The following is a 22,427-nucleotide window of genomic DNA, read 5'->3' on the forward strand; positions in this document are numbered from 1 at the left end:
CTACTAACCTGCCAGGTGAGATACTATGATCATGAAGGTGCTTCTCCCAGGGCAAGGCTCACCCATTGCACTCTGGGTGTGCTGCCCCTTGCGATTTCCCCAAATGTGGGAAACTTGACTGCATAATTTGTGTTTCCCCTGGACGGCTCTCGTATAATTCAGATCTCTTTGTCTCAGGTCTCTCTCCAGCCTAGTATGCTGTCTGTTTCCACTTCTCTTTTCTTGAGCCCATCCCTTCTATAACCTTGTGCACTATCCTGACTTCTCCTCCCGTCTGCTTACTTTGTGCCTTCCAATGCACAATGCAAACTACAGGTAGTGCTGCAGGGCCCACACCCTTTTACTTGCCTTACAGAGCAGCTCTGGAGCTGTTACAGTACCCAGCTGCTGCAAGAAATCAGCTTGAATGCTTTAGGGGCTGGGGCATGGCCAACATGAGCCCCACACCGAAGGAGGGTGGGGGTGTTTAATGCGAACTAGGGGTCATCCAAGCGTCGCAAAAGGCCGCCATGCCCTGCATATCCCTTTTCTCTTTTCATAAGCAGACGAGGGATGAAGCCAACTTTGACCCACTGCTTGGATGACATCACTTGCTGCCTTTCCAATGAAGCAAGTTTAATTTAGTAATAGGTGAAAAACCATCCCTACAAAGGTGTTAATCAGATACTTGGCTTTGTGGACACTTTTCAGAGAACAAATTTGTTAGCATAAAAATAAAGCCAGAAAATGAAGAGCTGTTTAATCACTCAATTGGATTTTTCTGCAAGCGTATTTCTTTTTCTCTGCAACCCACTGCTAAGTTGTGCTTCCTAGCTGTTCTTTTATAAAATCACTTAATCAAATCTAACTCTGATTACATCAGAGAAGGCCAGGTACCCTACACCATAAGAGGGGGTTTGAAATTTTGACTTGTCTACTTAAAGATCACCAAAATCTGATAACAAGGTAAATTACGTCCCTGGGTAGGATTGAACCACCAACCTTTTGGTTAATAACCGAACACGCTAACTGATTGCGCCACAGAGACACATTGCAAAAGTATATACTGACAAAGGCTAATAAGCATTCATCTAGAACGTTTCCTAGAAAAACTTTAAAAAGTCAATAATCTGGAGAGTTTTTGTAAGATGTTTCTTCCATCAACCAATGAAGAAACACATTGGTACTTTCCCATGATGAGTGAGTGCTTCAGGATCTCTTGCACTTACATGTGCAGCAGAGTACTGCAATGGAAGCATGCTGGGCCCATAACCCAGAGGTAGGCAGATTGAAACTATCCTCTGCTATATGCATTTTTTTTTGTTAATTAAAGTAATCCAAAACTGGGATTGATATTTTTGCTCTTTTATTTTTACTTAAAGTACAATAACTTTTATTATTTTAATTTGTTTTAATAGTATATTGACAGTATTGTTTTCTTTCAAAAATCCACTTAATTTTCTTTACCCTATTATTCAAATGGTAATTGACAAAAACAAACTACATTGTCACCAGAAGAGCAATACAAAATGTACAAGTGATATATTAAAATCATCTTTCCAGCTTGAATTTCAATGATGCATTGGGGCAACGATTTTGTGAGAAACCTCTTCACCCTTAAATAAAGATTTTCTTAATTCCTTACCTGTGTGCTAATTAGATATCACCTTGTTTTCACATTAAACAGACTTCCACATGAGAAAGCAGCAAGGATGCAGTGGCGTTAATGTTTCCTGGTGTCAACCTGTATTATTTCAGTAGATATTGAAATGAGGATGCATATTGCTGCCTTTCCAATGAAGCATGTTTAATTTAGTAATAGGTGAAAAACCATCCCTACAAAGGTGTTAATCAGATACTTGGCTTTGTGGACTCTTTTCAGAGAACAAATTTGTTAGCATAAAAATAAAGCCAGAAAATGAAGAGCTGTTTAATCACTCAATTGGATTTTTCTGCCAGCATATTTCTTTTTCTCTGCAACCCACTGCTAAATTGTGCTTCCTAGCTGTTTTTTTTCATAAAATCACTTAATCAAATCTAACTGATTACATCAGAGTAGGCCAGGTACCCTACACCATAAGAGAGGGTTTGAAATTTTTACTTGTCTACTTAAATATCACCAAAATCTGATCACAAGGTCAATTACGTCCCTGGGTGGGATTGAACCACCTACTTTTTGGTTAATAGCCGTACACACTAACTGATTGCGCTACAGCGACACTTTGTGAAAGTACATACTGACAAAGGCTAATAAGCATTCATCTAGAACGTTTCCTAGAAAAACTTTAAATAGTCAATAATCTGGAGAGTTTTTGTAAGATGTTTCTTCCATCAACCAATGAAGAAACACATTGGTACTTTCCCATGATGAGTGAGTGCTTCAGGATCTCTTGCACTTACATGTGCAGCAGAGTACTGTAATGGAAGCATGCTGGGTCCATAACCCAGAGGTAGGCAGATTGAAATTATCCTCTGCTATATGCATTTTTTTTGTTAATTAAAGTAATCCAAAACTGGGATTGATATTTTTGCTCTTTTTATTTTACTTAAAGTACAATAACTTTTACCTTTTTAATTTGTTTTAATAGTATATAGACAGTATTGTTTTCTTTCAAAAATCCACTTAATTTTCTTTACCCGATTATTAAAATGGTAATTGACAAAAACAAACTACATTGTCACCAGAAGAGCAATACAAAATGTACAAGTGATATATTAAAATCATCTTTCCAGCTTGAATTTCAATGATGCATTGGGGCAACGATTTTGTGAGAAACATCTTACCCTTAAATAAAGATTTTCTTAATTCCTTACCTGTGTGCTAATTAGATATCACCTTGTTTTCACATTAAACAGACTTCCACATGAGAAAGCAGCAAGGATGCAGTGGCGTTAATGTTTCCTGGTGTCAACCTGTATTATTTCAGTAGATATTGAAATGAGGATGCATCTTGCTGCCTTTCCAATGAAGCAAGTTTAATTTAGTAATAGGTGAAAAACCATCCCTACAAAGATGTTAATCCGATACTTGGCTTTGTGGATACTTTTCAGAGAACAAATTAGTTAGCATAAAAATAAAGCCAGAAAATGAAGAGCTGTTTAATCACTCAATTGGATTTTTCTGCCAGCATATTTCATTTTCTCTGCAAACCACTGCTAAATTGTGCTTCCTAGCTGTTTTTTGATAAAATCACTTAATCAAATCTAACTCTGATTACATCAGAGTAGGCCAGGTACCCTACACCATAAGAGGGGGTTTGAAATTTTGACTTGTCTACTTAAAGATCACCAAAATCTGATGACAAGGTCAATAACATCCCTGGGTGGGATTGAACCACCAACCCTTTGGTTAATAACCAAACACACTAACCGATTACACCACAGAGACACTTTGCAAAAGTACATACTGACAAAGGCTAATAAGCATTCATCTAGAACGTTTCCTAGAAAACTTTAAAAAGTCAATAATCTGGAGAGTTTTTGTAAGATGTTTCTTCCATCAACCAATGAAGAAACGCATTGGTACTTTCCCATGATGAGTGAGTGCTTCAGGATCTCTTGCACTTACATGTGCAGCAGAGTACTGCAATGGAAGCATGCTGGGCCCCTTAACCCAGAGGTAGGCAGATTGAAACTATCCTCTGCTATATGCATTTTTTTTTTGTTAATTAAAGTAATCCAAAACTGGGATTGATATTTTTGCTCTTTTATTTTTACTTAAAGTACAATAACTTTTACCATTTTAATTTGTTTTAATAGTATATTGACAGTATTGTTTTCTTTCAAAAATCCACTTAATTTTCTTTACCCTATTATTAAAATGGTAATTGACAAAAACAAACTACATTGTCACCAGAAGAGCAATACAAAATGTACAAGTGATATATTAAAATCATCTTTCCAGCTTGAATTTCAATGATGCATTGGGGCAACGATTTTGTGAGAAACATCTTCACCCTTAAATAAAGATTTTCTTAATTCCTTACCTGTGTGCTAATTAGATATCACCTTGTTTTCACATTAAACAGACTTCCACATGAGAAAGCAGCAAGGATGCAGTGGCGTTAATGTTTCCTGGTGTCAACCTGTATTATTTCAGTAGATATTGAAATGAGGATGCATCTTGCTGCCTTTCCAATGAAGCAAGTTTAATTTAGTAATAGGTGAAAAACCATCCCTACAAAGATGTTAATCAGATACTTGGCTTTGTGGACACTTTTCAGAGAACAAATTTGTTAGCATATAAATAAAGCCAGAAAATGAAGAGCTGTTTAATCACTCAATTGGATTTTTTTGCCAGCATATTTCTTTTTCTCTGCAAACCACTGCTAAATTGTGCTTCCTAGCTGTTTTTATAAAATCACTGAATCAAATCTAACTCTGATTACATCAGAGAAGGCCAGGTACCCTACACCATAACAGGGGTTTTCGAAATTTTGACTTGTCTACATAAAGATCACCAAAATCTGATAACAAGGTCAATTACGTCCCTGGGTGGGATTGAACCACCAACCTTTTGGTTAATAGCCTTACGCAGTAACTGATTGCACCACAGCAACACTTTGCAAAAGTCCATACTGACAAAGGCTAATAAGCATTCATCTAGAACGATTCCTAGAAACATTTTAAAAAGTCAATAATGTGGAGAGTTTTTGTAAGATGTTTCTTCCATCAACCAATGAAGAAACACATTGGTACTTTCCCATGATGAGTGAGTGCTTCAGGATCTCTTGCACTTACATGTGCAGCAGAGTACTGTAATGGAAGCATGCTGGGTCCATAACCCAGAGGTAGGCAGATTGAAACTATCCTCTGCTATATGCATTTTTTTTTTGTTAATTAAAGTAATCCAAAACTGGGATTGATATTTTTGCTCTTTTATTTTTACTTAAAGTACAATAACTTTTACCATTTTAATTTGTTTTAATAGTATATTGACAGTATTGTTTTCTTTCAAAAATCCACTTAATTTTCTTTACCCGATTATTAAAATGGTAATTGACAAAAACAAACTACATTATCACCAGAAGAGCAATATAAAATGTTCAAGTAATATATTAAAATCATCTTTCCAGCTTGGATTTCAATGATGCATTGGGGCAACGATTTTGTGAGAAACATCTTCACCCTTAAATAAAGATTTTCTTAATTCCTTACCTGTGTGCTAATTAGAGATCACCTTGTTTTCACATTAAACAGACTTCCACATGAGAAAACAGCAAAGATGCAGTGGCGTTAATGTTTCATGGTGTCAACCTGTATTATTTCCGTAGATATTGAAATGAGGATACATCTTGCTGCCTTTCCAATGAAGCAAGTTTAATTTAGTAATAGGTGAAAAACCATCCCTACAAAGATGTTAATCAGATACTTGGCTTTGTGGACACTTTTCAGAGAACAAATTTGTTATCATAAAAATAAAGCCAGAAAATGAAGAGCTGTTTAATCACTCAATTGGATTTTTCTGCCAGCATTTTTCTTTTTCTCTGCAACCCACTGCTAAATTGTGCTTCCTAGCTGTTTTTTTTATAAAATCACTTAATTAAATCTAACTCTGATTACATCAGAGAAGGCCAGGTACCCTACACCATAAGAGGGGGTTTGCAATTTTGACTTGTCTACTTAAATATCACCAAAATCTGATCACAAGGTCAATCACGTCCCTGGGTGGGATTGAACCACCAACTATTTGATTAATAGCTGAACACACTAACCGATTGCGCCACAGAGACACTTTGCAAAAAGTAAATACTGACAAAGACTAATAAGCATTCATCTAGAACGTTTCCTAGAAAAACTTTAAAAAGTCAATAATCTGGAGAGTTTTTGTAAGATGTTTCTTCCAGCAACCAATGAAGAAACACATTGGTACTTTCGCATGATGAGTGAGTGCTTCAGGATCTCTTGCACTTACATGTGCAGCAGAGTACTGTAATGGAAGCATGCTGGGTCCATAACCCAGAGGTAGGCAGATTGAAACTATCCTTTGCTATATGCATTTTTTTTTGTTCATTAAAGTAATCCAAAACTGGGATTGATATTTTAGCTTTTATTTTTACTTAAAGTACAATAACTTTTACCATTTTAATTTGTTTTAATAGTATATTGACAGTATTGTTTTCTTTCAAAAATCCACTTAATTTTCTTTACCCGATTATTAAAATGGTAATTGACAAAAACAAACTACATTGTCACCAGAAGAGCAATACAAAATGTACAAGTGATGTATTAAAATCATCTTTCCAGCTTGAATTTCAATGATGCATTGGGGCAACGATTTTGTGAGAAACATCTTCACCCTTAAATAAAGATTTTCTTAATTCCTTACCTGTGTGCTAATTAGATATCACCTTGTTTTCACATTAAACAGACTTCCACATGAGAAAGCAGCAAGGATGCAGTGGCGTTAATGTTTCCTGGTGTCAACCTGTATTATTTCAGTAGATATTGAAATGAGGATGCATCTTGCTGCCTTTCCAATGAAGCAAGTTTAATTTAGTAATAGGTGAAAAACCATTCCTACAAAGATGTTAATCAGATATTTGGCTTTGTGGACACTTTTCAGAGTACAAATTTGTTAGCATAAAAGTAAAGCCAGAAAATGAAGAGCTGTTTAATCACTCAATTGGATTTTTTTGCCAGCATATTTCTTTTTCTCTGCAAACCACTGCTAAATTGTGCTTCCTAGCTGTTTTTATAAAATCACTGAATCAAATCTAACTCTGATTACATCAGAGAAGGCCAGGTACCCAACACCATAACAGGGGTTTTTGAAATTTTGACTTGTCTACTTAAAGATCACCAAAATCTGATAACAAGGTCAATTACGTCCCTGGGTGGGATTGAACCACCAACCTTTTGGTTAATAGCCGTACACACTAACTGATTGCGCCACAGCGACACTTTGCAAAAGTACATACTGACAAAGGCTGATAAGCATTCATCTAGAACGTTTCCAAGAAAAACTTTAAATAGTCAATAATCTGGAGAGTTTTTGTAAGATGTTTCTTCCATCAACCAATGAAGAAACACATTGGTACTTTCCCATGATGAGTGAGTGCTTCAGGATCTCTTGCAATTACATGTGCAGCAGAGTACTGTAATGGAAGCATGCTGGGTCCATAGCCCAGAGGTAGGCAGATTGAAACTATCCTCTGCTATATGCATTTTTTTTTGTTAATTAAAGTAATCCAAAACTGGGATTGATATTTTTGCTCTTTTATTTTTACTTAAAGTACAATAACTTTTACCATTTTAATTTGTTTTAATAGTATATTGACAGTATTGTTTTCTTTCAAAAATCCACTTAATTTTCTTTACCCGATTATTAAAATGGTAATTGACAAAAATAAACTGATGAGGATACTACTGCAGTCTTTGTTTCGTCTGTACCCGCTGAAAGAGCAGCAAAAGGTGGAGATCTTGATGGAACAGTTGAAAGGGCTTGCACTTAGAGAGGTTACTTCCTGGCCTACTGAAGAGAAGAAGACTGTGGACCAGATCCTCAACAGGCTTGCTACCACATTTGACACAAGGACAGTGTCAGAACTTAAAATGCACTTCTTTGCTCGAAAGCAACAACCAGGAGAGTCACTACGGGGCTATGCCCTCAGCTTGCAGGAAGCACTCAGAGATGTTCAGCAAGCAGACCCTGAGCAAGTGCATGACAAAGAGAAAATGTTATTGGACCAGTTCACTGAAGGTGCAAGGGGCGAATTTGTAAAACTCAGCTGCGACTATTGAGATTGCAGAAGCCTGGAAGCACATTCCTGGATTTTAAAGAGGCTGCGATTAAAGTTCTAGGCTCCAGTCTTACTTCAGGGGCTGTTCCACAAGAGTCTATTCCAGAGATGCCACGGTATCAAGATAATTCTGATGCCCAGGAGTCAAGTTTTAAAGGAGCTACTTACCCACCTACAGTAAAAGGAGTGACAGTGCCATGTTCAAAGACATGCATATTTGACTCTTCTAGTGAGTTACGAAGTCTGCTGGCTGAACTGACACGTGGTGTGACAGAGATGCGCAGAGACCTGCAGATTCTGAAGAGACAGCAGGCACTGCTCCATGAAGAAATGGAATGGTGCCAGGAGAGGAGACCACTGAACAGTTCCCAATGGGACCTACATAGAAACAGGGAGACACTTTTTTCCAACCACTTTGCCTCCCAAAGGCGACCCATTTTTCAAAGCTGTGAAGGAAGCGGACAAATTAAGAGAGAATTTGAGCAGCCAGATCATTTAAACTCCAAATTCATGTGGTTAACCCGTTATGTTAGCCAAAGCCCGGTGGTTCAAGTTTGCATCAATGGAGTCTCAATGCCCGCTCTCTTAGACACTGGATCACAAGTGACCACAATACAAGCAACACAGTTTGAGCAGCATTGGACTGAGGAACAGATGTTTCCGTCAACTTCCACATTGATAAACCCGATTGCAAGCAATGGGCACTGCATCCCTTGCAAAGGATACTCGGAAGCTGAAATTCAAATCGGACGAACAGTGCTACCACAGCAAGGCTTCATCATCACCACTGCCCAAGATGATGGATTGCCTCCAGTGATAGTGGGCATGAATGTGTTGCGGAACTGCTGTGAGGAGCTCGTAGCAGCACTCCAAGGAGAGTTTCAAACTGACAAGCTCCAGGAGAAACAAGGCCTTCAACCTGGGATAGCCAAACAAAAGGGAAGAATGATAACAGAATTATCTGTAAGAGAGGAACATGAAAAAAATAAGGCTAGCCAAATAATGATAGAAATGCCCATCTCCAGTGTCCAGATTATCCGAAAGAATGCTTCAATGTTAGGCATGAATAATATAGCATCCAGTTCTAGAAACTGTGAGCAACCTATTCAAGGAACCAGTTTTGACCACCTGCAAGATAAAAGTCAGATGATAAGACACCTCAAAGCCTTACTGAAGATTGGGAAATACCTGACCAAGCGACAAAGGCAAGAATCCTCGCCAGAACTCCTGAAGTTGTTGAGACAGCGAGAAAGGCTGTTTGAAGAGAAAGGACAGTTGGTTCGATGTAGTGTGGATCCTAATACTCATTATAGGATCAGTCAACTTGTAATTCCAAGACAAAGTGCTTGTTATGTGCTTGAAGAATATCACGACAAGTCAGGTCACCCTGGGTGCAAAAGGATGGAAACAAGCATCTGGAAAAAGTTCTTTTGGGTTGAAATGAGGGAAGACATCAAGAGATGGTGCCGAAACTGTCCAACCTGTTCTGTAAGAAGAACCTTGCTGCCTCTTTCTCTCCAGAATCCATTGTCCCAAACCAGCTGTGATACTGAATCCCAAGATGGAATGGAAGAGGCTCATAAAATGTATTTACAGCAGACTAAGGTGGTTTGTCACCGACAAGGAGGCAAGAAGACTAGGGCTTGCAAAACAGAAAACCACCATAGTCAGCTGCAGTTTTGTACAGCATGTCCCAAAGACAGTTTAGAAAGAGTTCAATACTCATCCATGGCAGGGGGGTTGAGGTTTCCTAGACAAACTTTTCAAGACCATATACTGTCCAGATTTCAACCGATTGCTCCAGGAGCATGTGTTAATGTACTATAGCACAAAAGGAATTATACCTATCAGATACTGATGTTAAAAATGTTGATAAATGTTAATGTTTCAGACATAATCTGTGTTCACTAATGAATGTGACTGGATATAGTGAGAAGTTTATATAGGGATAAAACCAAAATGCGTGAGGACACGCATGTTTTGGGGGGGGGGCACGTGTGATATCCCATAACAACAAGGACATTTTTGACAACAGTGTAGTTGCCTGTGCCATTTTAAATAAAGTTTATTTAAAAGAAAATTGAACAGCAGTTTGAGAAGTCAGTTGGAGCCATGGTGAGGAAAGAGCTGGCGACGCCATTACGCAGAGATGAGCAGCTGAGAGAGGGGAGACAAATAAGCTGAAAATTGCATGAGAGAGTAAGCAGTAGTGCAAAATACAGCAGTGGAAGTGCAGCAATTAACAAGTAAGAACGCCATGACACTCTCAGCCAAGAGAGTGCACAGCAAGTGTCAGAGACAGGAGAGTATAAAGCCTTTATACCAATGCTGACTGGCCTACATCTGAGGGGAAACTGCCTCAGAAACATCTATTGACTGGGTGAGATAAATCCATATTTATACTGAAACCTACTCCACTGCAAAGGACATTATCCTATATTTACTATACCTATGCAGCGATTTACATGGGAAGCAGCTCCAGTTTGTTTTAAACAATCATCTTTACTACACAGAGCTACAATATTTTGTTCACAGCTAAAGGAGACAATAGCTGCATATAACTATGTAACAACATAACCGGGCCCCAACGTGCACATAGAGACTCCCTGCAGTGACACCAATGTTATCTGGGACTTAAATATTGTCTGCATAAGTTGATTTCTATTACTAAGCAACATAGTATTAATCTCAGATTTAGTTATATTACCATTTGTGTAATGACTTAAAGTGTATATGGTGTCTGTGTTTAAGTTGCTTGAATCAAATCTTTCCCTTCCCTACTGTAATCAGTTCCTTTTCTGAGTTATGTGGTAAACCATTTATTCTTTCATACAAAGCCCTGCCTGCCTTTCTTTGTGTCTGGGGAAACCTTGCCTCTCTGCCAGGAATAGAGAAGAGCTGCTGCTGAAGGAGGAATAGTCCATCAAGGTATCCCTGACCTGTTCCACATAGTTTACACACTTGTTATACCGGGGTGTTACATTGTGTGTGACTGACCTTAGGAAGAAACCGGAGCCTCCGCTGCAGTGACCCAGCAACCAGGGCACGGGAGTATACAGTGCCGCTGGGAGTGATGAAGCTGCAGTAAAGATGTCTATTAGACCTAGCCTGCTGCAGCCCTTGTAGATTCTCATAAAAAAAGTTCTTCTTTTCTTGTCAAAATTAATAGCTAAGAATAGGCTGCTTGAGGCAGGCCCCTGTTAAGTGGCCTGCTACTGAAGGCAACAACTACAAACTGAGCTCCCTGTTCATGGAAGCGGGGTTATAGAGGAGAATGCGCTGAGCATCTTGGGAACAGTCAAAAGCTTTGAGCCGGTTGGTGCCTCAGATCAAGATCCTACTCTACACCCCAATGTGAATCCTTGTGGAGTCCAGTGTACCCCACAGAAGAAATTAATGTGTCACACCCATTGGCAGCAACCTTAGAATAGCTGCTGACGGGCACAATTGAGAAAGGAAGGGGGGGGGGACATTTGAATTCAGCACATAGATGCAATTCAAATATGTAATTTGAACCTTCCTATTTTAAAATATAATGGATGAACCTCACCCTGTGAGAACAATCTTCATGATATAGAGATCTCATATGCAAAATAAGTATGAGTTGGGATAGGGCTGGGGAGGGTGGCTGCTCGGGCAGCCCCTCCCCCGTCAAGTTAAGGAGATTCAACTGAGGAAGCACAAGGGAACTCTCGTCTGGGGACAACAACTGCAGGGAGACCACATCTTTTCAGATGAACATGGGAGGGCGGAAGGCTGCCTAATACTGAAGCACCATCAAATATCAAACCATATGCAATAACTAGTACAAGCATTCCTGGGGGAAGGTCTGCAGGAGACGAATTTGCATACGGTGATGTCATCCAAGCAGTGGGCCAAAGTTGGCTGGAACCCTCATCTGCATATGAAAAGAGAAAAGGGTTATGTAGGGCATGGCGGCCTTTTGCGGCGCTTGGATGACCCCTAGTTCGCATTAAACACCTCCACCCTCCTTCGGTGTGGGGCTCATGTTGACTATGCCCCAGCCCCTGAAGCATTCAAGCTGATTTCTTGCAGCAGCTGGGCACTGTAACAGCTCCAGAGCTGCTCTGTAAGGCAAATAAAAGGGTGTGGGCCCTGCAGCACTACCTGTAGTTCGCATTGTGCGTTGGAAGGCACAAAGTAATCAGACGGGAGAAGTCAGGATAGTGCGCAAGGGCATAGAAGGGAGCGGCTCAAGAAAAGAGAAGTGGAAACAGACAGCAAACTAGGCTGGAGAGAGACCTGAGACAAAGAGATCTGAATTATACGAGAGCCGACCAGGGGAAACACAAATTATGCAGTCAAGTTTCCCACATTTGGGGAAATCGCAGGGGCAGCACAGCCAGAGTGCAATGGGTGAGCCTTGCCCTGGGAGAAGCACCTTCAAGATCATAGTATCTTACCTGGCAGGTAAGTAGGAGTTGGGCTAGAGCTGGGGAGGGTCGCTGCTCGGGCACCCCCCTGTCAAGTGAAGGAGATCCAACTGAGGCAGCACAATGGAACTCTCGAAAGAAGAACAAGGCTAGAGGAAGATCTGAGACAAAGAAATCTGACTTTTACCAGAGCTGACCAGCGGAAAACACAAACACAGTCCCCCACTACCACAAATAATGCAGGCGAGTTTCCCACATTTGGGGAAATCACAGGGGTCAGCATACCCAGAATGCAATGAATGAACCTCACCCTGGGTGAACAATCTTCATGACCATGGTGTCTCCTATGCAAAATAAGTATGATTTGGGATAGGGCTGGGGAGGGCCGCTGCTCAGGCACATCTCTGTCAAGTAAAGTTAATTCAACTGAGGCAGCACAAGGGAACTCTCATCTGGGGACAACAACTGCAGGGAGAACACATATTTTCAGATGAACATGGGAGGGCAGAAGGCTGCCTAATACTTAAGCACCCCCAAACAACAAACCAAATGCAACAACTAGTGCAAGCATTCCTGGGGGAAGGCCTGCAGCAGATGGATTTGCATATGGTGATGTTATCCAAGCAGTGGGTCAAAGTTGGCTTCAACCCTCATCTGCATATGAAAAGAGAAAAGGGGCGTGCAGGGCATGGCGGCCTTTTGCGGCGCTTGGATGACCCCTAGATCGCATTAAACACCCCCACCCTCCTTTGGTGTGGGGCTCATGTTGGCCATGCCCCATCCCATGAAGCATTCAAGCTGATTTCTTGCAGCAGCTGGGCACTGTAACAGCTCCAGAGCTGCTCTGTAAGGCAAGTTAAAGGGTGTGGGCCCTGCAGCACTACCTGTAGTTTGCATTGTGCATTGGAAGGCACAAAGTAAGCAGACGGGAGGAGAAGTCAGGATAGTGCACAAGGGTATAGAAGGGAGGGGCTCAAGAAAAGAGAAGTGGAAACAGACAGCAAACTAGGCTGGAGAGAGACCTGAGACAAAGAGATCTGAATTATACGAGTGCCGACCAGGGGAAACACAAATTATGCAGTCAAGTTTCCCACATTTGGGGAAATTGCAGGGGCAGCACACCCAGAGTGCAATGGGTGAGCCTTGCCCTGGGAGAAGCACCTTCATGATCATAGTATCTCACCTGGCAGGTAAGTAGGAGTTGGGCTAGAGCTGGGGAGGGTCGCTGCTCGGACACCCCCCTGTCAAGTGAAGGAGATCCAACTGAGGCAGCACAAAGGAACTCTCGAAAGAAGAACAAGGCTAGAGGAAGATCTGAGACAAAGAAATCTGACTTTTACCAGAGCTGACCAGAGGAAAGCACAAACACAGTCCACCACTACCACAAATAATGCAGTCGAGTTTCCCACATTTGGGGAAATCACAGGGGTCAGCATACCCAGAGTGCAATGAATGAACCGCACCCTGGGAGAACAATCTTCATAACAATGGTATCTCCTATGCAAAATAAGTATGATTTGGGATATGGCTGGGGAGGGCCGCTGCTCAGGCACATCTCTGTCAAGTAAAGGAGATTCAACTGAGGCAGCACAAGGGAACTCTCATCTGGGGACAACAACTGCAGGGAGAACACATATTTTCAGATGAACATGGGAGGGCAGAAGGCTGCCTAATACTGAAGCACCCCCAAACAACAAACCAAATGCAACAACTAGTGCAAGCATTCCTGGGGGAAGGCCTGCAGCAGATAGATTTGCATATGGTGATGTCATCCAAGCAGTGGGTCAAAGTTGGCTTCAACCCTCGTCTGCATATGAAAAGAGAAAAGGGGCGTGCAGGGCATGGTGGCCTTTTGCGGCACTTGGCTGACCCCTAGTTTGCATTAAACACCTCCACCCTCCTTCGGTGTGGGGCTCATGTTGGCTATGCCCCAGCCCCTGAAGCATTCAAGCTGATTTCTTGCAGCAGCTGGGCACTGTAACAGCTCCAGAGCTGCTCTGTAAGGCAAGTAAAAGGTTGTGGGCCCTGCAGCACTACCTGTAGTTCGCATTGTGCGTTGGAAGGCACAAAGTAAGCAGAAAGGAGGAGAAGTCAGGATAGTGCGCAAGGGCATAGAAGGGAGCTGCTGAAGAAAAGAGAAGTGGAAACAGACAGCAAACTAGGCTGGAGAGAGACCTGAGACAAAGAGATCTGAATTATACGAGACCTGACCAGGGGAAACACAAATTATGCAGTCAAGTTTCCCACATTTGGGGAAATCGCAGGAGCAGCACACCCAGAGTGCAATGGGTGAGCCTTGCCCTGGGAGAAGCACCTTCATGATCATAGTATCTCACCTGGCAGGTAAGTAGGAGTTGGGCTAGAGCTGGGGAGGGTCGCTGCTCGGGCACCCCCCTGTCAAGTGAAGGAGATCCAACTGAGGCAGCACAAAGGAACTCTCGAAAGAAGAACAAGGCTAGAGGAAGATCTGAGACAAAGAAATCTGACTTTTACCAGAGCTGACCAGAGGAAAGCACAAACACAGTCCACCACTACCACAAATAATGCAGTCGAGTTTCCCACATTTGGGGAAATCACAGGGGTCAGCATACCCAGAGTGCAATGAATGAACCGCACCCTGGGAGAACAATCTTCATAACAATGGTATCTCCTATGCAAAATAAGTATGATTTGGGATATGGCTGGGGAGGGCCGCTGCTCAGGCACATCTCTGTCAAGTAAAGGAGATTCAACTGAGGCAGCACAAGGGAACTCTCATCTGGGGACAACAACTGCAGGGAGAACACATATTTTCAGATGAACATGGGAGGGCAGAAGGCTGCCTAATACTGAAGCACCCCCAAACAACAAACCAAATGCAACAACTAGTGCAAGCATTCCTGGGGGAAGGCCTGCAGCAGATAGATTTGCATATGGTGATGTCATCCAAGCAGTGGGTCAAAGTTGGCTTCAACCCTCGTCTGCATATGAAAAGAGAAAAGGGGCGTGCAGGGCATGGTGGCCTTTTGCGGCACTTGGCTGACCCCTAGTTTGCATTAAACACCTCCACCCTCCTTCGGTGTAGGGCTCATGTTGGCTATGCCCCAGCCCCTGAAGCATTCAAGCTGATTTCTTGCAGCAGCTGGGCACTGTAACAGCTCCAGAGCTGCTCTGTAAGGCAAGTAAAAGGGTGTGGGCCCTGCAGCACTACCTGTAGTTCGCATTGTGCGTTGGAAGGCACAAAGTAAGCAGAAAGGAGGAGAAGTCAGGATAGTGCGCAAGGGCATAGAAGGGAGCGGCTCAAGAAAAGAGAAGTGGAAACAGACAGCAAACTAGGCTGGAGAGAGACCTGAGACAAAGAGATCTGAATTATACGAGACCTGACCAGGGGAAACACAAATTATGCAGTCAAGTTTCCCACATTTGGGGAAATCGCAGGGGCAGCACACCCAGAGTGCAATGGGTGAGCCTTGCCCTGGGAGAAGCACCTTCATGATCATAGTATCTCACCTGGCAGGTAAGTAGGAGTTGGGCTAGAGCTGGGGAGGGTCGCTGCTCGGGCACCCCCCTGTCAAGTGAAGGAGATCCAACTGAGGCAGCACAAGGAAACTCTCGAAAGAAGAACAAGGCTAGAGGAAGATCTGAAACAAAGAAATCTGACTTTTACCAGAGAGCAGAGGAAAACACAAACACAGTCCCCCACTACCAACAAATAAAGCAGTCGCGTTTCCCACATTTGGGGAAATCACAGGGGTCAGCATACCCAGAATGCAATGAATGAACCTCACCCTGGGAGAGTAATCTTCATGACCATGGTATCTCCTATGCAAAATAAGTATGATTTGGGATAGGGCTGGGGAGGGCCGCTGCTCATGCACATCTCTGTCAAGTAAAGGAGATTCAACTGAGGCAGCACAAGGGAACTCTCATCTGGGGACAACAACTGCAGGGAGAACACATATTTTCAGATGAACATGGGAGGGCAGAAGGCTGCCTAATACTGAAGCACCCCCAAACAACAAACCAAATGCAACAACTAGTGCAAGCATTCCTGGGGGAAGTTCTGCAGAAGACGGATTTGCATACGGTGATGTCATCCAAGCAGTGGGTCAAAGTTGGCTTCAACCCTCATCTGCATATGAAAAGAGAAAAGGGGCGTGCAGGGCATGGCGGCCTTTTGCGGTGCTTGGATGACCCCTAGTTCGCATTAAACACCCCACCCTCCTTTGGTGTGGGGCTCATGTTGGCCATGCCCCATCCCCTGAAGCATTCAAGCTGATTTATTGCAGCAGCTGGGCACTGTAACAGCTCCAGAGCTGCTCTGAACGGCAAGTAAAAGGGTGTGGGCCCTGCAGCACTACCTGTAGTTTGCATTGTGCATTGGAAGGCACAAAGTAAGCAGACGGGAGAAGTCAGGATAGTGCGCAAGGGCATAGAAGGGAGCGGCTCAAGAAAAGAGAAGTTGAAACAGACAGCAAACTAGGCTGGAGAGAGACCTGAGACAAAGAGATCTGAATTATACGAGAGCCGACCAGGGGAAACACAAATTATGCAGTCAAGTTTCCCACATTTGGGGAAATCGCAGGAGCAGCACACCCAGAGTGCAATGGGTGAGCCTTGCCCTGGGAGAAGCACCTACATGATCATAGTATCTCACCTGCCAGGTAAGTAGAAGTTGGGCTAGAGCTGGGGAGGGTCGCTGCTCGGGTACCCCCCTGTCAAGTGAAGGAGATCCAACTGAGGCAGCACAAGGGAACTCTCGAAAGAAGAACAAGGCTAAAGGAAGATCTGAGACAAAGAAATCTGACTTTTACCAGAGCTGACCAGAGGAAAGCACAAACACAGTCCCCCACTACCACAAATAAAGCAGTCGAGTTTCCCACATTTGGGGAAATCACAGGGGTCAGCATACCCAGAATGCAATGAATGAACCTCACCGTGGGAGAACAATCTTCATGACCATGGTATCTCCTATGCAAAATAAGTATGATTTGGGATAGGGCTGGGGAGGGCCGCTGCTCAGGCACATCTCTGTCAAGTAAAGGAGATTCAACTGAGGCAGCACAAGGGAACTCTCATCTGGGGACAACAACTGCAGGGAGAACACATATTTTCAGATGAACATGGGAGGGCAGAAGGCTGCCTAATACTGAAGCACCCCCAAACAACAAACCAAATGCAACAACTAGTGCAAGCATTCCTGGGGGAAGGCCTGCAGCAGATGGATTTGCATACGGTGATGTCATCCAAGCAGTGGGTCAAAGTTGGCTTCAACCCTCGTCTGCATATGAAAAGAGAAAAGGGGCGTGCAGGGCATGGCGGCCTTTTGCGGCGCTTGGATGACCCCTAGTTCGCATTAAACACCTCCACCCTCCTTCGGTGTGGGGCTCATGTTGGCTATGCCCCAGCCCCTGAAGCATTCAAGCTGATTTCTTGCAGCAGCTGGGCACTGTAACAGCTCCAGAGCTGCTCTGTACGGCAAGTAAAAGGGTGTGGGCCCTGCAGCACTACCTGTAGTTTGCATTGTGCATTGGAAGGCACAAAGTAAGCAGACAGGAGGAGAAGTCAGGATAGTGCACAAGGGTATAAAAGGGAGGGGCTCATGAAAAAAGAAGTGGAAACAGACAGCAAACTAGGCTGGAGAGAGACCTGAGACAAAGAGATCTGAATTATACGAGAGCCGACCAGGGGAAACACAAATTATGCAGTCAAGCTTCCCACATTTGGGGAAATCAGAGTGCAATGGGTGAGCCTTGCCCTGGGAGAAGCACCTTCATGATCATAGTATCTCACCTGGCAGGTAAGTAGGAGTTGGGCTAGAGCTGGGGAGGGTCGCTGCTCGGGCACCCCTCTGTCAAGTGAAAGAGATCCAACTGAGGCAGCACAAGGAAACTCTCGAAAGAAGAACAAGGCTAGAGGAAGATCTGAGACAAATAAATCTGACTTTTACCAGAGCTGACCAGAGGAAAGCACAAACACAGTCCCCCACTACCACAAATAATGCAGTCGAGTTTCCCACATTTTGGAAATCACAGGGGTCAGCATACCCAGAATGCAATGAATGAACCTCACCCTGGGAGAACAATCTTCATGACCATGGTATCTCCTATGCAAAATAAGTATGATTTGGGATAGGGCTGGGGAGGGCCGCTGCTCAGGCACATCTCTGTCAAGTAAAGGAGATTCAACTGAGGCAGCACAAGGGAACTCTCATCTGGGGACAACAACTGCAGGGAGAACACATATTTTCAGATGAACATGGGAGGGCAGAAGGCTGCCTAATACTGAAGCACCCCCAAACAACAAACCAAATGCAACAACTAGTGCAAGCATTCCTGGGGGAAGGCCTGCAGCAGATGGATTTGCATACGGTGATGTCATCCAAGCAGTGGGTCAAAGTTGGCTTCAACCCTCATCTGCATATGAAAAGAGAAAAGGGGCGTGCAGGGCATGGCGGCCTTTTGCGGCGCTTGGATGACCCCTAGTTCACATTAAACACCTCCACCCTCCTTCGGTGTGGGGCTCATGTTGGCTGTGCCCCAGCCCCTGAAGCATTCAAGCTGATTTCTTGCAGTAGCTGGGCACTGTAACAGCTCCAGAGCTGCTCTGTACGGCAAGTAAAAGGGTGTGGGCCCTACAGCACTACCTGTAGTTTGCATTGTGCATTGGAAGGCACAAAGTAAGCAGACAGGAGGAGAAGTCAGGATAGTGCACAAGGGTATAAAAGGGAGGGGCTCATGAAAAAAGAAGTGGAAACAGACAGCAAACTAGGCTGGAGAGAGACCTGAGACAAAGAGATCTGAATTATACGAGAGCCGACCAGGGGAAACACAAATTATGCAGTCAAGCTTCCCACATTTGGGGAAATCGCAGGGGCACCACACCCAGAGTGCAATGGGTGAGCCTTGCCCTGGGAGAAGCACCTTCATGATCATAGTATCTCACCTGGCAAGTAAGTAGGAGTTGGGCTAGAGCTGGGGAGGGTCGCTGCTCGGGCACCCCCCTGTCAAGTGAAAGAGATCCAACTGAGGCAGCACAAGGGAACTCTCGAAAGAAGAACAAGGCTAGAGGAAGATCTGAGACAAATAAATCTGACTTTTACCAGAGCTGTCCAGAGGAAAGCACAAACACAGTCCCCCACTACCACAAATAATGCAGTTGAGTTTCCCACATTTGGGGAAATCACAGGGGTCAGCATACCCAGAATGCAATGAATGAACCTCACCCTGGGAGAACAATCTTCATGACCATGGTATCGCCTATGCAAAATAAGTATGATTTGGGATAGGGCTGGGGAGGGCCGCTGCTCAGGCACATCTCTGTCAAGTAAAGGAGATTCAACTGAGGCAGCACAAGGGAACTCTCATCTGGGGACAACAACTGCAGGGAGAACACATATTTTCAGATAAACATGGGAGGGCAGAAGGCAGCCTAATACTGAAGCACCCCCAAACAACAAACCAAATGCAACAACTAGTACAAGCATTCCTGGGGGAAGGCCTGCAGCAGATGGATTTGCATATGGTGATGTCATCCAAGCAGTGGGTCAAAGTTGGCTTCAACCCTCGTCTGCATATGAAAAGAGAAAAGGGGCGTGCAGGGCATGGCGGCCTTTTGCGGCGCTTGGATGACCCCTAGTTCGCATTAAACACCTCCACCCTCCTTCGGTGTGGGGCTCATGTTGGCTATGCCCCAGCCCCTGAAGCATTCAAGCTGATTTCTTGCAGCAGCTGGGCACTGTAACAGCTCCAGAGCTGCTCTGAACGGCAAGTAAAAGGGTGTGGGCCCTGCAGCACTACCTGTAGTTTGCATTGTGCATTGGAAGGCACAAAGTAAGCAGACGGGAGAAGTCAGGATAGTGCGCAAGGGCATAGAAGGGAGCGGCTCAAGAAAAGAGAAGTTGAAACAGACAGCAAACTAGGCTGGAGAGAGACCTGAGACAAAGAGATCTGAATTATACGAGAGCCGACCAGGGGAAACACAAATTATGCAGTCAAGTTTCCCACATTTGGGGAAATCGCAGGAGCAGCACACCCAGAGTGCAATGGGTGAGCCTTGCCCTGGGAGAAGCACCTACATGATCATAGTATCTCACCTGCCAGGTAAGTAGAAGTTGGGCTAGAGCTGGGGAGGGTCGCTGCTCGGGTACCCCCCTGTCAAGTGAAGGAGATTCAACTGAGGCAGCACAAGGGAACTCTCGAAAGAAGAACAAGGCTAGAGGAAGATCTGAGACAAATAAATCTGACTTTTACCAGAGCTGACCAGAGGAAAGCACAAACACAGTCCCCCACTACCACAAATAATGCAGTCGAGTTTCCCACATTTGGGGAAATCACAGGGGTCAGCATACCCAGAATGCAATGAATGAACCTCACCCTGGGAGAACAATCTTCATGACCATGGTATCTCCTATGCAAAATAAGTATGATTTGGGATAGGGCTGGGGAGGGCCGCTGCTCAGGCACATCTCTGTCAAGTAAAGGAGATTCAACTGAGGCAGCACAAGGGAACTCTCATCTGGGGACAACAACTGCAGGGAGAACACATATTTTCAGATGAACATGGGAGGGCAGAAGGCTGCCTAATAATGAAGCACCCCCAAACAACAAACCAAATGCAACAACTAGTGCAAGCATTCCTGGGGGAAGGCCTGCAGCAGATGGATTTGCATACGGTGATGTCATCCAAGCAGTGGGTCAAAGTTGGCTTCAACCCTCGTCTGCATATGAAAAGAGAAAAGGGGCGTGCAGGGCATAGCGGCCTTTTGCGGCGCTTGGATGACCCCTAGTTCGCATTAAACACCTCCACCCTCCTTCGGTGTGGGGCTCATGTTGGCTATGCCCCAGCCCCTGAAGCATTCAAGCTGATTTCTTGCAGCAGCTGGGCACTGTAACAGCTCCAGAGCTGCTCTGTACGGCAAGTAAAAGGGTGTGGGCCCTGCAGCACTACCAGTAGTTTGCATTGTGCATTGGAAGGCACAAAGTAAGCAGACAAGAGGAGAAGTCAGGATAGTGCACAAGGGTATAAAAGGGAGGGGCTCATGAAAAAAGAAGTGGAAACAGACAGCAAACTAGGCTGGAGAGAGACCTGAGACAAAGAGATCTGAATTATACGAGAGCCGACCAGGGGAAACACAAATTATGCAGTCAAGCTTCCCACATTTGGGGAAATCGCAGGGGCACCACACCCAGAGTGCAATGGGTGAGCCTTGCCCTGGGAGAAGCACCTTCATGATCATAGTATCTCACCTGGCAGGTAAGTAGGAGTTGGGCTAGAGCTGGGGAGGGTCGCTACTCGGGCACCCCCCTGTCAAGTGAAAGAGATCCAACTGAGGCAGCACAAGGGAACTCTCGAAAGAAGAACAAGGCTAGAGGAAGATCTGAGACAAAGAAATCTGACTTTTACCAGAGCTGACCAGAGGAAAGCACAAACACAGTCCCCCACTACCACAAATAATGCAGTCGAGTTTCCCACATTTGGGGAAATCACAGGGGTCAGCATACCCAGAATGCAATGAATGAACCTCACCCTGGGAGAACAATCTTCATGACCATGGTATCGCCTATGCAAAATAAGTATGATTTGGGATAGGGCTGGGGAGGGCCGCTGCTCAGGCACATCTCTGTCAAGTAAAGGAGATTCAGCTGAGGCAGCACAAGGGAACTCTCATCTGGGGACAACAACTGCAGGGAGAACACATATTTTCATATAAAAATCTTGGTCATGCTCTGGTTTCTCTTCAGAACGAACAAATCTTTCGCCTCTTACTAAAGATTTCCGTGGAGAGGCGCAAAACCGAGTTTTATCTCAATTTTTGCATGCCCCATCTTTTTGGGGTTTCTTTTACCGGTTTAAAGATAGAATGAGTGTGCTTTAATGTAAGCTCATTTGCATAGAAATGACAGTAAATGTTTATTTATGTTCAAACAGAACTTTCTTGACCATGCTACTTGCTTTAAAGATCTGGGAGCACATGGAATACAGTACAAACCATGCTTATAGCAAGGAGAAGCCAGGTGAGAAATCTGCTTTCTTTCAAATTGGGCACTCACTTTGATCTGAATGAGGACTGCTGGCACAGCACTCAGGCGACAGGTGGAATCTTGGTCATGCTCTGGTTTCTCTTCAGAACGAACAAATCTTTCGCCTTTTATTAAAGATTATCCGTGGAGAGGAGCAAAACTGAATTTTATCTCAATTTTTGCATGCCCCATATTATTGGGGTTTCTTTTATCAGTTTAAAGACAGAACGAGTGTGCTTTCTTGTTAGCTTTAATGTAAGTTTATTTGCATAACAATGACAATAAATGTCTGTTTCTTTTCAAGCAGAACT

At 44.1% G+C, this 22,427-nt stretch overlaps 20 non-coding genes across 20 annotated transcripts; 3 read left to right on the forward strand and 17 right to left on the reverse strand.

Moving 5' to 3' along the window:
• LOC135013447 (U1 spliceosomal RNA) lies at window positions 1-164 on the forward strand. Its single transcript, XR_010212118.1, has one exon. It is a non-coding gene; the product is annotated as a U1 spliceosomal RNA (small nuclear RNA).
• Window positions 165-11,997: 11,833 nt separating this feature from the next.
• LOC135013595 (U1 spliceosomal RNA) lies at window positions 11,998-12,160 on the reverse strand. The gene has a single exon (XR_010212254.1). It is a non-coding gene; the product is annotated as a U1 spliceosomal RNA (small nuclear RNA).
• A 152-nt stretch (window positions 12,161-12,312) lies between these two features.
• Window positions 12,313-12,476, reverse strand: LOC135013417 (U1 spliceosomal RNA). Its single transcript, XR_010212092.1, has one exon. It is a non-coding gene; the product is annotated as a U1 spliceosomal RNA (small nuclear RNA).
• A 674-nt stretch (window positions 12,477-13,150) lies between these two features.
• Window positions 13,151-13,313, reverse strand: LOC135013432 (U1 spliceosomal RNA). The gene has a single exon (XR_010212107.1). It is a non-coding gene; the product is annotated as a U1 spliceosomal RNA (small nuclear RNA).
• A 152-nt stretch (window positions 13,314-13,465) lies between these two features.
• LOC135013381 (U1 spliceosomal RNA) lies at window positions 13,466-13,629 on the reverse strand. The gene has a single exon (XR_010212059.1). It is a non-coding gene; the product is annotated as a U1 spliceosomal RNA (small nuclear RNA).
• Window positions 13,630-14,303: 674 nt separating this feature from the next.
• On the reverse strand, window positions 14,304-14,466 carry LOC135013485 (U1 spliceosomal RNA). Its single transcript, XR_010212158.1, has one exon. It is a non-coding gene; the product is annotated as a U1 spliceosomal RNA (small nuclear RNA).
• Window positions 14,467-14,618: 152 nt separating this feature from the next.
• LOC135013382 (U1 spliceosomal RNA) lies at window positions 14,619-14,782 on the reverse strand. Its single transcript, XR_010212060.1, has one exon. It is a non-coding gene; the product is annotated as a U1 spliceosomal RNA (small nuclear RNA).
• Window positions 14,783-15,456: 674 nt separating this feature from the next.
• On the reverse strand, window positions 15,457-15,619 carry LOC135013475 (U1 spliceosomal RNA). The gene has a single exon (XR_010212148.1). It is a non-coding gene; the product is annotated as a U1 spliceosomal RNA (small nuclear RNA).
• A 149-nt stretch (window positions 15,620-15,768) lies between these two features.
• Window positions 15,769-15,933, reverse strand: LOC135013489 (U1 spliceosomal RNA). Its single transcript, XR_010212162.1, has one exon. It is a non-coding gene; the product is annotated as a U1 spliceosomal RNA (small nuclear RNA).
• Window positions 15,934-16,603: 670 nt separating this feature from the next.
• LOC135013433 (U1 spliceosomal RNA) lies at window positions 16,604-16,766 on the reverse strand. Its single transcript, XR_010212108.1, has one exon. It is a non-coding gene; the product is annotated as a U1 spliceosomal RNA (small nuclear RNA).
• A 152-nt stretch (window positions 16,767-16,918) lies between these two features.
• LOC135013376 (U1 spliceosomal RNA) lies at window positions 16,919-17,082 on the reverse strand. The gene has a single exon (XR_010212054.1). It is a non-coding gene; the product is annotated as a U1 spliceosomal RNA (small nuclear RNA).
• A 972-nt stretch (window positions 17,083-18,054) lies between these two features.
• On the reverse strand, window positions 18,055-18,217 carry LOC135013362 (U1 spliceosomal RNA). The gene has a single exon (XR_010212040.1). It is a non-coding gene; the product is annotated as a U1 spliceosomal RNA (small nuclear RNA).
• Window positions 18,218-18,891: 674 nt separating this feature from the next.
• On the reverse strand, window positions 18,892-19,054 carry LOC135013581 (U1 spliceosomal RNA). The gene has a single exon (XR_010212243.1). It is a non-coding gene; the product is annotated as a U1 spliceosomal RNA (small nuclear RNA).
• Window positions 19,055-19,206: 152 nt separating this feature from the next.
• Window positions 19,207-19,370, reverse strand: LOC135013324 (U1 spliceosomal RNA). The gene has a single exon (XR_010212004.1). It is a non-coding gene; the product is annotated as a U1 spliceosomal RNA (small nuclear RNA).
• Window positions 19,371-20,041: 671 nt separating this feature from the next.
• LOC135013434 (U1 spliceosomal RNA) lies at window positions 20,042-20,204 on the reverse strand. The gene has a single exon (XR_010212109.1). It is a non-coding gene; the product is annotated as a U1 spliceosomal RNA (small nuclear RNA).
• A 152-nt stretch (window positions 20,205-20,356) lies between these two features.
• Window positions 20,357-20,520, reverse strand: LOC135013389 (U1 spliceosomal RNA). Its single transcript, XR_010212066.1, has one exon. It is a non-coding gene; the product is annotated as a U1 spliceosomal RNA (small nuclear RNA).
• Window positions 20,521-21,194: 674 nt separating this feature from the next.
• On the reverse strand, window positions 21,195-21,357 carry LOC135013570 (U1 spliceosomal RNA). Its single transcript, XR_010212235.1, has one exon. It is a non-coding gene; the product is annotated as a U1 spliceosomal RNA (small nuclear RNA).
• Window positions 21,358-21,509: 152 nt separating this feature from the next.
• LOC135013342 (U1 spliceosomal RNA) lies at window positions 21,510-21,673 on the reverse strand. Its single transcript, XR_010212021.1, has one exon. It is a non-coding gene; the product is annotated as a U1 spliceosomal RNA (small nuclear RNA).
• A 144-nt stretch (window positions 21,674-21,817) lies between these two features.
• On the forward strand, window positions 21,818-21,933 carry LOC135013635 (U5 spliceosomal RNA). Its single transcript, XR_010212287.1, has one exon. It is a non-coding gene; the product is annotated as a U5 spliceosomal RNA (small nuclear RNA).
• A 270-nt stretch (window positions 21,934-22,203) lies between these two features.
• Window positions 22,204-22,320, forward strand: LOC135013646 (U5 spliceosomal RNA). The gene has a single exon (XR_010212298.1). It is a non-coding gene; the product is annotated as a U5 spliceosomal RNA (small nuclear RNA).
• Window positions 22,321-22,427: the final 107 nt, after the last annotated feature.

The sequence above is a fragment of the Pseudophryne corroboree genome, unplaced genomic scaffold (genome assembly GCF_028390025.1).
Source record: "Pseudophryne corroboree isolate aPseCor3 unplaced genomic scaffold, aPseCor3.hap2 scaffold_271, whole genome shotgun sequence".
In the NCBI taxonomy this organism is placed as follows: Eukaryota; Metazoa; Chordata; class Amphibia; order Anura; family Myobatrachidae; genus Pseudophryne; species Pseudophryne corroboree.